Source organism: Watersipora subatra, chromosome 1 (assembly GCF_963576615.1).
Source record: "Watersipora subatra chromosome 1, tzWatSuba1.1, whole genome shotgun sequence".
Taxonomy (NCBI): Eukaryota; Metazoa; Bryozoa; class Gymnolaemata; order Cheilostomatida; family Watersiporidae; genus Watersipora; species Watersipora subatra.
In genome coordinates, this window is record NC_088708.1 from 38,535,631 (window position 1) to 38,548,289 (window position 12,659).

The window sequence follows — 12,659 nt, forward strand, 5'->3', positions numbered from 1 at the left end:
TGCAGGGCTTGTAAGCTCTCAACCGGCGTTCAGACTGTACAGAACGCTGTCACCGGCGTTCGATTGTGTACGTATGATTTGGAAAGCTTTGGATTACCCGGTAAGGCATAACTCTCTTGACCGACAACTTCGAGTTCTCCCCCTTCGGGTCATCCAGACCAGGTCGCCAGCCTTGAACAGTGGTGGTTCAGTGGTGTCTTCAGCCACGATTTCTAACTGCCTCTGTCTGAGAATCTCATGGGCTTGTAAAAGCCGATCTTGGGTTACAATAGCGTACTCATTCGTACTCAGAAAAGATTCCACTAAACTCCCATGTTGGAGTTGGTCAGGGAAGCGCAACTCCCGACCGAGCATCATGTAGTTTGGAGTTTCTTTGGAAGCTGAATGGGGAATCCCCCTCAGTGTTCTCATTAAATGTGGTAACACGAGATCCCACTCCTCCTGTCCTCTTCCAGTAAGGAGGGCTCGCAGGGAGTTTCCGAGTATTCTATTATTCCGTTCCACTATACCGTTACCTTCAGGCCTGTATGGAGTCGTCCTTGACTTCTCGATCCCCCAAAGTCGACACAGCTCCTGGAATAGGTCAGATTCGAACTGGGCCCCCTGATCAGTATGGATTATTTCTGGCAATCCGAAATAACTGAAAATCCTTTCCTCTAGCGTACTGGCCACGGTGGGCGCAGTGGCATCTGGGATTGCAATGGCGTCCAACCACCTAGTGAAGTGGTCGGTCATCACAAGAGCCCAGATGTTTCCTCGAGTTGTTAAGGGTAGGGGTCCGACCAAGTCTACAGCCAATATGTGCCACGGTCGACCAGCGTAGAGCCTCTGTCTATTGGAGGTTGTTACACCAGTGCCATGTTTGGCCTGTTGGCACACTTCACAGGACATTACTGTCCGACATACGCCACTGGTCATCCCAGGCCAATACCAGTCCAACTAGACTCTTGTTAGTGTCCGATCTATGCCACTGTGGGCCTGTCTATGTGTCTCCCAGATTAGGTGTTACCGCACAGGTAAAGGGTTGATGGTGACTGCTTTGCTTCTACCGTTTTCTGAAATTGTTGCTGTCAAGACCCCGTCGGGATCGATCCGTAGTTGCGAAAACATGTTGGCTAGTCTCTTTAACTCTGGGTCGCCAAGTTGTAAAACTTGTGCATCTATGGGTCTGCCAGTCAACACTGCCTGGTAAATTTTCCCGATTGCTGTCTCAGCTTTCTTTTGTAGTGCAACAATTTCACCAGCTTTCGTCTGTACGGGAGGCCGTTTTTTATAATAGAGGGACGATGACCTAAGCCTTGGTCGACCTTCTTGTTTACACTAGGTCGACCTCCTGGACTGACCTGGGGCCGGCCTCCTTGTCTTTCCAAGGCCCACTGTTAGGTCCGACCTGGTCGATTTCTACATCTGCCGGGACGCCCACTGCTTGGTTCCTCCATATCTGGGGTTGTGGGGACAAAAATGGCCACTCAATCTCATCAAGGTTTTTTGTGGGACTTGACGTCCCCTTCTATAATTCTTTATAGATCTCCGAGCGGATAGGCCCACCATTTTGTCTATCTATTGAGGTACATTGCTTGCAGTCTTCACACTGTTGTCTACTCAAGCCATCAGCATTTCCATGCTTCTCTCCCTTTCGGTGCATAATCTTGTATCTGTGTTCTGACAAGCTTTCCAACCACCGGGCTATCTGACAGGAGGGTCCCTTCCTCCGGTGCAGCCAGACTAGAGAAGCATGGTCGGTCCTGATGACAAACTTCCGACCGTACAAATAGGGCCGGAAATGTTTCACGGCTAATACCACAGCCAGAAGTTCTCGCCTCGTGACACAGTAGTTCCTCTCCGCAAGGGAGAGTGTCTTGCTTTGATAGGCAATAACTCGGTCTTGTCCTTGCTGGACCTAAGACAATGCAGCCCCAGTTCCGACGTTGCTGGCATCTGCATCAAGTAAGTACTTTAAGGTCGGATCTGGGTAGCCTAGTACAGGTGCATGTGTCAAGAGCCACTTGAGATGGCTGAAAGCTTCTTCTTCTGGCTGACCCCACTTCCAGGTGGACCCTTCTGCCGTGAGTAGTGTCAAGGGCTTAGCAACCGAAGCGTAGTCGGGCACGTACTGATGGTAGTAACAGGTAGTGCCGAGGAAAGCCCTCAGCTGAGTTACATCAGTTGGCTCTGGCTACCTTTGGATTGCTTCAACTTTTCCGGATCTGTCGCTACACCAGTTGAACTCACCACGTGTCCAAAGTACTTCACTTTTGTCTGCATGAGGGTACATTTAGATGGTTTCAGTTTCAAGCCGGTTTGTCGAAGCCTATCTAATACTTCTGACAACCTAGATAGATGACTCTGGAGGTCGGCTGACATGACTATGATGTCGTCCAGATACAGCAAGAGTGTCTTCCAGTGGAGCCCTTGCAGCACTCGCTCCATAAGCCTCTGAGACGTGGCAGGGGCCGACGTCAGCCCGAATGGCAACACTTTCCATCTCCAAAGCCCACTTCTCGTGATGAAGGCTGATTTCTCTTGAGCTCCCGGCAACAGGGGTACCTGCCAATAGCCGCTCATCAAATCGAGAGTGCTGAACAACTTGCTACCTGACAGAGCATCCATACTGTCATCGATCCGAGGAAGTGGATAGGCGTCCTGTTTAGTGACCGCATTCAACCTCCGATAATCAATGCACAGTCTCCAGGTTCCATCCTTTTTCCTGACCAGGACCGCAGGAGAGCTCCAAGCTCCATATGCCTGTTCTATCATTCCTTGTTTGGCCAGTTCAGAGACCTGCAGATCTATTTCCGTTTCCTTCTTAGGCCAACCCTGTATGGGGTCTGCCGAATAGGTTGAGCATCCGTTATCATGGGTATCTCATGTTGGACCAATGTAGTTCGACCCACATCTCCATCTCCTTTACTGAAGACATCGGCATACTGATCAAGGAGCCTAGCTACTTGTCTGTCATAGTCACTCCTGCATTGCACTATAGCTTGGCTATACAGTTCTTTCATGTGAGGTGCCACCTTTTGGTCAGACCGGGTATCTTGGCTTGGTCTTGTTCCCTTTGGGCCCCCTCCGTCCAGGGCTGGCCGATTTCAGTATCATCAACTCCTGTGTAGCTGCCAATCACGGTTCCTGACGCTACCTGTACAGGGGAGTCTGTCGGGTTCAGACAACGCAGGGCTACTCTTCCCTTCTCGTCAGGTATGTAGAGGCTGGCAGCCACCATGTACCGATCTCCTGATCCCTCTACCATTCCTAAGGGTTGATATATGTGTGGGTCGTGATGCGGCATGTAACCACCATCTCCGACCGAGGTTGAAGTGTCATGGTATGGACAACCTGCACCTTGCTCATCAAGGGTCGTCCGTCCCAATCTGCGCAGGTCAGTTTCTGACCATTCACTACCAATGTGGACTCTTGGAAATTCATCTCACAGCATTGGTCTGTCAAGAATGGCATCCCGGGGATGGCATCTTCTTTCAGGGGGCATACAAGAAGTGATAGTCACTTGTACACTTCTGGCTCGGATGGGCACGGTCAAATGCCATGAAAGTTTAGGCGAGACCCGTCAGCCATCGTGCCATAATCTGTTCTCTCTACCAACTGAGCCTTCAACTCCGCTGGAAGCCGGTCAAAGACATGACGGCTGAGTAGGTTGGAGGTGCATCCACTGTCTACCAGGAAGTGAGCAGGTCGGCCCATAATCTTTCCAGGTAAGAAATAGCTACTACTGTACGGTTTCCAAAAGGTGTCTGCAGCCACTCTCTCAGGACCGACCTGCTAGGTCGTCCGACCGGTGTGCTGCCACCTCTTACGCCGTCTCCCTGTCTGGGGCTTTTCTGTAACCAATGGGTCTGGGATTTGAGTTTCTTCTGTTTGCTGCTCAGTTAGTGAGTCAAAAGAGTTTTGTAGTAGGACTGAGGTCGACCTATGGGGGGTCTGAGGTAAACCTGTCCGATTTGGGGTCTGCCAGAGTGGTTTTCTCTGGTTTGCGGGTCCACAGTCAGTATGTCCCCCTACTGCTGTGGACGATGTCCGTTTTCCTGCAGCTGGTTTCTTGCTGGCTGGGTAGCTGCCATCCGAGGACACTGTCGTCTGACATGTCTGACTTCCACATTCCCAACAGCTGGTCGCCCTTCTGATCTGCTGCAGCTCTGAAGTAGTCCAACCTTGGCCTCTAGATCGGCTACCATTGACTGCCAGTCCTGTGGTCAAGGTGGTCAGCTCCTTAAGGGCTACAAGGACATCTTCCAACGTAGCCGATCTTGTAGCTTGTGGGAGGTTGACCTGGGCTGCATTGGGGTCATCCTCTTCCTCCCCTTCTATAGCCATGATGGTTGACCTTTGGGTTAACCGAGGAGGAAATGGCTGAATTTGCAGAAACTCATTTCCAGCCTGCACTGCTTCTCCCAAAGTCCGTGCTCCCACCGCTAACAGATGTCTCTGTAGATAGGTGTTACCCAATGTCAAGGAGAAAGTATCTAATGCCATATTTGCACGATAGGGCTCAGGCAGATCAGCATAAGCTATATTGGCTAGTCTCTCTATTTCCGCAGCATGATCTTGCAAGCTAACCTTGGCTTCCTTCTTGAGGTTTAGTCGACTCCTGGCCTCTCTAACTGTCAGCCCAAATTTAGTTCTCAAAGCTGCAAGATGGCATCGTAGTTTTTCCCCTGCCACAGCTCTTAGCACTGTCCTTCAGCACTTCTCTGAGGTGTGGACGTGCTGACCCTGTAGACCATTGATTAGCTTCAGCTACTTCCTGAAACTGACTGATGAACAGGTCAACATCATCACTGCCATCAAACTTAAGGGGCTTGAAGTCTCTCTCTTGTTGAGGTTGCCGTAAAGCCTCCGTTATGGCGTCAGTCATCCGCCCATACCGATCAGCTTGATGGAGATCAGCCTCAGCTGCCTCTTTCCTAGTTGACCGCCTTCCAGGCGTGGTCAGATGATCCCACCGCTGCCACCAGGGTACTGGTTTTGGTCTACCAGCGTACTTAATGGCGACCTCGCGGGTCGGCTTACATTTATCTTGCCGTGCACTATAATTATCTGTGATAATGGAAGACTACGTTGACCCTAAGGTCCACTGTCTGATTAGCTTGGGCCGCCCTCTCTTTCTGTGATTAGGTCGTCCCCGTCAGAGCACACTATCTACTGACCCCGTAGTCAACTAGACGACCGATGGATGCCTATACTAGTCGTCTATCAGGCATTAATTCTTTTACTGACTGCTCAAACATGAAATGAAAAGAGTGTGTATATGCGTATAATTGTATTTGCTATCCTACGAACAACTGCCCCCACTGCGGGCTATGCATTCCTTTATATAGGTTGTTATGTCAAGCGTTATGTCAATTTGTGGCATACAATACTACTTTAGTATTGTATGCCACAAAGATGCACCTTGCAGTTTGAGTGTAGGATTTTACCATAATGATGCTGTCAGAGATCATAAAATGACCGAATAAGGTTTTTCACCAATGACACAGTGGTTGGATCTGCCGTATCCGTAAGCTGTTTCCCAAAGCATAACACATCACTAGATCTTACACTACTGATAAAATACACCACACAATGAAGTGGATCTGGCTTTGTATTAATACGAAAGTATTGATATGCAACTAGCAGGATCCTGATGACATCGTCTGATGGACGCACCCAATCCTCCATTGTTTTGTAGCTTGAGTAGAGTATAGAAATGTCGGTACTGGATACTTGACTTAGTGGTAACCAGCGACTGACGGCCAATGTCACGACAGCACTTTAGTTCGCTTTTGCACAATGTAGCCAGCTATATAGACTATACTGTTACCTATAACAGAAATTTGACATCTGAAATCATTGAGTTCCATAAACTGATCAACTTCTAGAGTAGCCTGTATGATGAGAATCTCGTTTTGAGCAGTAACATTACCTGTCTTACTAGCATCTGATTTTGCACCAAATTTGCTGATAAGTTTGCGAAAGGTAGCCTTAAACTGAGTCACAGTAGGAATATTATTCCAACCACCTAAACAAAAGCATCAATTATAACAATTACAGTCAAACATGGATAACTCGAACTTCACGGGACCGAGCAAAAGTGTTCGAATTATCGGAGCGTTCAAGTTATCAGAGCACTGTCACAAGTCCATATATTTACTTATTTATTAGTAGATACATGTACATATACAAACTATAATATAAATCAAAAGCACAAATGGCTTGTTTCAAATTAAATGCTTCTAATGTAAAGTTTATAACGTTTTTTTGAAAAAGTATAGAGATCTTTCTATCACCTGAGATTGGTTTGTTGTTTGAGGTGATGTTATTGCCAGGACGTTTTTCAGATTGACATAGGCAAAACATGATCGTTGTTGAAATGCTCAAAAGAAAAGACATTTTTTTCTTTTGGGGTTTTACCCACGATCAATTTTGCCGTTTTTTCTTGAAGTTTATGCAAAGATTACCTTACTTTACCTGGGATTCGTTAAGAGCAACACTCCGAGGCAGTTCAATTAGAAGTTTTACGAGGTTTTACGGTACATTCTATATCACTCACGCTTTTTTAATAGATACTTATTGAATGTACACACGTATTCTGTGTTTACGTCAAACGATGAATAGTTTTTTGTAGCTAAGACAACGTATACGTTTAATTACAACAATTTTTAAGACGTTTTAAACATTCAACATTCCGACGTTGATTCAACACGGAATCAACGTCGGAAAACTATTCATCATGGGCTAGCCGGGTCACGCACTCAAGGATTTTCGCCACGCACATACAAAACAAAAACAACATGCGATTTTTGTTTTGTATGTGTGTGGCGAAAATCCTTGCGCGCGTGACCCGGCTAGCCCGTGCTATTCATCGTATAGCAGTATAAATCAAATTTCGCCAAACCTTTAGAAAAGTCGTTGACAAAAATATTTTGCCGATGGTGGTAATAACGACGCTTATGAATTACGAAAAGATGAAGTTTACCTCTATGGCTTTGAATAAAGTGATTTTCTAAAGCGATAACAACCGTTTCGGTAGCCGTTGGGCAAAAAAACAGTTCGAATTAACAGTGTTGAGTTCGAGTTATCTATAGCAATTTATCATTACGTGGGAACGGACCAAAGAAACGGTTCGAATTAACCATGTGTTCGAGCTATCCGTGGACGAGTTATCCATGTTTGACTGTACATAAAATCAACAAAAATGAATGTCTTATTCACATAAGCATAGTACCCTTAATATACAACAATACAACTAATAAAATAAGCGATAATAAAACAGCTCAAAATGCTACCATATCGCTATGTAAAATGAAAATGTGGCAATTTTCACTGGAAGTCATTCGCACCCTTCTTAAGCATAAAGCTTAAAGGTTGACTTGCAACAAAATTCACATTACAGTTATTTGGTAGCAAAAGATTCACCATGTCTTACTCTGTTGTGTTGTAGGAAGGGTTGTTAAAAATCGATGATTCTTTTAAAATCAAAACAATCGATTTCTACTGATTTATTTGATCTTTTTTCCTTTTAAATCAATTTTTTTGTTTCGAAAAGATGTTTTGTGTTCTAAATTGCAAGTTATTGGTATCAATTTGGAATTTATGATTTGCAGGGGTATTATGTAGTTTTATTACAACAATTAGGAAATGAAAAAACATTTACACAGTTAACGCACAACAAAAAGGACAGCATAATTTATGCGTTGGACATTAAATCCCAGAAACGAGGATGAAGAATCCCAGAGAACAGATCACCCAACTGCTAAGCTGCAGACATATTCATAAGCACTTGCTGTGGCAGTTGTTACTGTTTTGCATGCTGTTTGAGGTTTCTAATTTTTTTTAGATATATCTACTTTAAGTTGAACAACCTTGCAGCACTGTGCTTGACAATATGGTTTTAAATTCAATCATTGAAAAGCATCATTCAACATTGAAAAATATTACTTTTAAATAACTTCAGTCAAACGTTTTAACCTGTTGTCAAAACATGGATCATTGAAATGTTCGTTGCAGATAAGTGCCCAAGGATCAGGCTGATTCACTCTTCTGCAGTTGCGATACCATTGTAAATAACGAGAGTTCTCAGTTGCTTTGTTTGGGAATCTAAAAATTAAAATGAAACTGTAGTAGTTAGTTAGCAACAGTAGTAATAACAATAGTATTATTACTCTTATCTCCTTACTGCTAGCTATATCCAGGTACAACAATAAATAATATTATAAGCACGACAAGCATTTTTTTCAAATATTAATATTTAGAAATAACCTAATGGTTTGTAGTTCCAAAATATTATTATAAAAAAAATTCCAAATTTAAATAATAAAAAACCTTCATTCTGAATTAAGAACATTTCACCAATGATATACAGGGGGCTGTATATCATTGATTTCACTCACTAGCTTATAAATTTATCTAATCACCGACGAAATACAGTCAAATTCATACACTCAGTTGTGACACTGATCGACTCTCACTCACCCAGTGACTAGGTTAGTAGAACTAACTAGTGGCAGTACTAACTAGTAGTAGCATAACTAGTAGTAGTTGTAGACTTTAGAAATAGTAATAGAACTAGTAGTAGAAGTGACTCACTTGTGAAATGTCATGCCCGTTCCTTTGAAAGTCCATAACTGCGGTTTTTGCAGTTCATAGAATAGCAATAGCACTGTGCACCTTGTGGCAGATTTGCTACTATCCATATTATACAGTTTGGTTAATGTGCATGCTTACTCATATTCTTAGTCAACCCACACGTAGTTAATCCTTATATGGTCATCATTACCGTATATAGCCATTATCCCCTTACATGGGCGAGCTGCACGCTTGACATAACAACCTATATAAAGGAATGCATAGCCCGCAGTGGGGGCAGTTGTTCGTAGGATAGCAAATACAATTATACGCATATACACACTCTTTTCATTTCATGTTTGAGCAGTCAGTAAAAGAATTAATGCCTGATAGACGACTAGTATAGGCATCCATCGGTCGTCTAGTTGACTACGGGGTCAGTAGATAGTGTGCTCTGACGGGGACGACCTAATCACAGAAAGAGAGGGCGGCCCAAGCTAATCAGACAGTGGACCTTAGGGTCAACGTAGTCTTCCATTATCACAGATAATTATAGTGCACGGCAAGATAAATGTAAGCCGACCCGCGAGGTCGCCATTAAGTACGCTGGTAGACCAAAACCAGTACCCTGGTGGCAGCGGTGGGATCATCTGACCACGCCTGGAAGGCGGTCAACTAGGAAAGAGGCAGCTGAGGCTGATCTCCATCAAGCTGATCGGTATGGGCGGATGACTGACGCCATAACGGAGGCTTTACGGCAACCTCAACAAGAGAGAGACTTTTAAAGGCCAGTAACAATGTAATCACTGTAATATTCATCTGCAGCTGTTGTTGTGCTGTTATTCCTAATCTGATTTAGTTCTAAGAAACTCTGATGCACTTTGGTTCAATATCCAGTGCTATACAAATCTCCTTTTACACAGTTTCTGTAACGTGTATGTATAAGTTTAATCATCTGATTACACTAATTCCTGCATTTCCTTGTTTGCATTATTTTGATTATCCTCTATTACAACTGTTTTTTAATTTCCGTTTAGTTGTTGCAGTAGTTCATTCCATCTTTTACAGATACTGTATTATACATATCATACATTCATAAGTTATTATCACTTAAATCTTGAAAACAGTTTCTGTTTTGGCAGCATACCTATGTGTTGTTTTTATCGAAATACTTCATGTGCTAAGTTTTTCCATATGCATTTATGCATATGTAATATAAATTTTAATTCAATGGAACAGTTGTTATTTGCCTGAATATATCATTTGCTGGTTTCATGCATCTGTAATACAACAGTTTGAATGAATAACATGGTCCACGAAAATATATTTTACATCTACTTATCATTTGATATATCCCACTCCATATGTTATAAATAGGTTTTCTTCTATCAGGGCACTCTAAACGTGGTGTAGGAGGAGTTTCATTAACACCCAGCTAGAAAATAACTATTCAACATGTACATTTCTGTCATTTTTCACCGTTTTCTTAGAAACGGAACTAGCATTCGATTAGCTCTCCAATATGGCGCATACGTTACGTGTTGGTTACGCATACGTTACGCATCCATACGTTAACTTCTGTTAGTGGGATTAAGTGTGAGGATTGATTTCACTGATTTTGTTCTTTATTTTATGAAACCGTGAAACCTATAGAGTTAAAAATACAGGATAATACAAGATATAATACGGATATGGCATGATAAACTTGAAATTATATATTAAATTGCTAATTAGCAATAGCGTAATATTAATGAACAAATAGCAAAACAATAATAATGTATAAAAGAGAAGCTAACCTGTTCTCTGATAATCCCATTTAGATTTGATTCGTGTATCAGTAACTTGTATGCTATCTGTTTGTTTAGCTTGCTAAGTTCAACTGTTTGCCATCCAAAAAAATACCACCCAAGTTGCTTGCTAACCAAACCCATCGTGATTGGCCGGCAGGTGTCAGGCAATCAGTGCAGCACACCTAACCCTCAGAAAGTGCAGTAACCTCAGACTCAAGGCAAACCATGGACGGCCAATAGGGCAACAACAAAACAAATGACTCTAGCACACCTTGCAGTACCTTTGGTTGCTAGCGCAGTACAGAGGTTTTCAAATAGTACCTTTGGTTGCTAGCACAGTACAGAGGGGTTCAAATAATACCTCTGGTTGCTGGTACAGTACAGAGGGATTCAAATAAGACCTTTGGTTGCTGGCACAATACAGATGGATTCAAATATCACCTTTGGTTGCTAGCACAGTACAGGGGGATTCAAATAATACCTTTGGTTGCTGGCACAGTTCAAAAGGGTTCAAATCATACCTTTGGTTGCTGGTACAGTACAGAGGGATTCAAATAATACCTTTGGTTGCTAGCACAGTACAGAGGTTTTCAAATAGTACCTTTGGTTGCTGGCAGAGTACAGAGGGATTCAAAAAATACCTTTGGTTGCTGGCATAGTACAGAGTGGTTCAAATAATACCTTTGGTTGCTGGCACAATACAGGGGGATTCAAATAATACCTTTGGTTGCTGGTCCAATACAGAGGGATTCAAATAATACCTTTGGTTGCTGGTCCAATACAGAGGGATTCAAATAATACCTTTGGTTGCTGGCACAATACAGAGGGATTCAAATAATACCTTTGGTTGCTGGTCCAATACAGAGGGATTCAAATAATACCTTTGGTTGCTGGTACAATACAGAGGGATTTAAATAATACCTTTGGTTGCTGGCACAATACAGAGGGATTCAAATAATACCTTTGGTTGCTGGTACAGTACAGAAGGATTCAAATAATACCTTTGGTTGCTGGTCCAATACATAGGGGTTCAAATAAAACTTTTGGTTGCTAGCACAGTACAGAAGGATTAAAAAAATACCTTTGTTTGCTGGCACAGTACAGAGTGGTTCAAATAATACCTTTGGTTGCTGGCACAATACAGGGGGATTCAAATAATACCTTTGGTTGCTGGTCCAATACAGAGGGATTCAAATAATACCTTTGGTTGCTGGTACAATACAGAGGGATTTAAATAATACCTTTGGTTGCTGGCACAATACAGAGGGATTCAAATAATACCTTTGGTTGCTGGTACAGTACAGAAGGATTCAAATAATACCTTTGGTTGCTGGTCCAATACATAGGGGTTCAAATAAAACTTTTGGTTGCTAGCACAGTACAGAAGGATTAAAAAAATACCTTTGTTTGCTGGCACAGTACAGAGTGGTTCAAATAATACCTTTGGTTGCTGGCACAATACAGGGGGATTCAAATAATACCTTTGGTTGCTGGTCCAATACAGAGGGATTCAAATAATACCTTTGGTTGCTGGCACAATACAGAGGGATTCAAATAATACCTTTGGTTGCTGGCACAATACGGAGGGATTCAAATAATACCTTTGGTTGCTGGTCCAATACAGAGGGATTCAAATAATACCTTTGGTTGCTGGCACAATACCGGGGATTCAAATAATACCTTTGGTTGCTGGCACAATACAGGGGATTCAAATAATACCTTTGGTTGCTGGCACAGTACATAGGGATTCAAATAATACCTTTGGTTGCTGGTACAGTACAGAAGGATTCAAATAATACCTTTGGTTGCCGGTCCAATACAGAGGGATTCAAATAATAACTTTTGGTTGCTAACACAGTACAGAGGAATTCAAAAAATACCTTTGTTTGCTGGCACAGTACAGAGTGGTTCAAATAATACCTTTGGTTGCTGGCACAATACAGGGAATTCAAATAATACCTTTGGATGCTGGCACAATACAGGGGATTCAAATAATACCTTTGGTTGCTGGTCCAATACAGAGGGATTCAAATAATACCTTTGGTTGCTGTCACAATACAGAGGGATTCAAAAAATACCTTTGGTTGCTGGCCCAGTACAGAGGGATTCAAATAATACGATTGGTTGCTGGCCCAATACAGAGGGATTCAAATAATACCTTTGGTTGCTGGCACAATACAGGGGATTCAAATAATACCTTTGATTGATGGTTCAATACAGAGGGACTCAAATAATACCTTTGGTTGCTGGTACAATACAAGGGATTCAAATAATACCTTTGGTTGCTGGCCCAGTACAGAGGGATTCAAA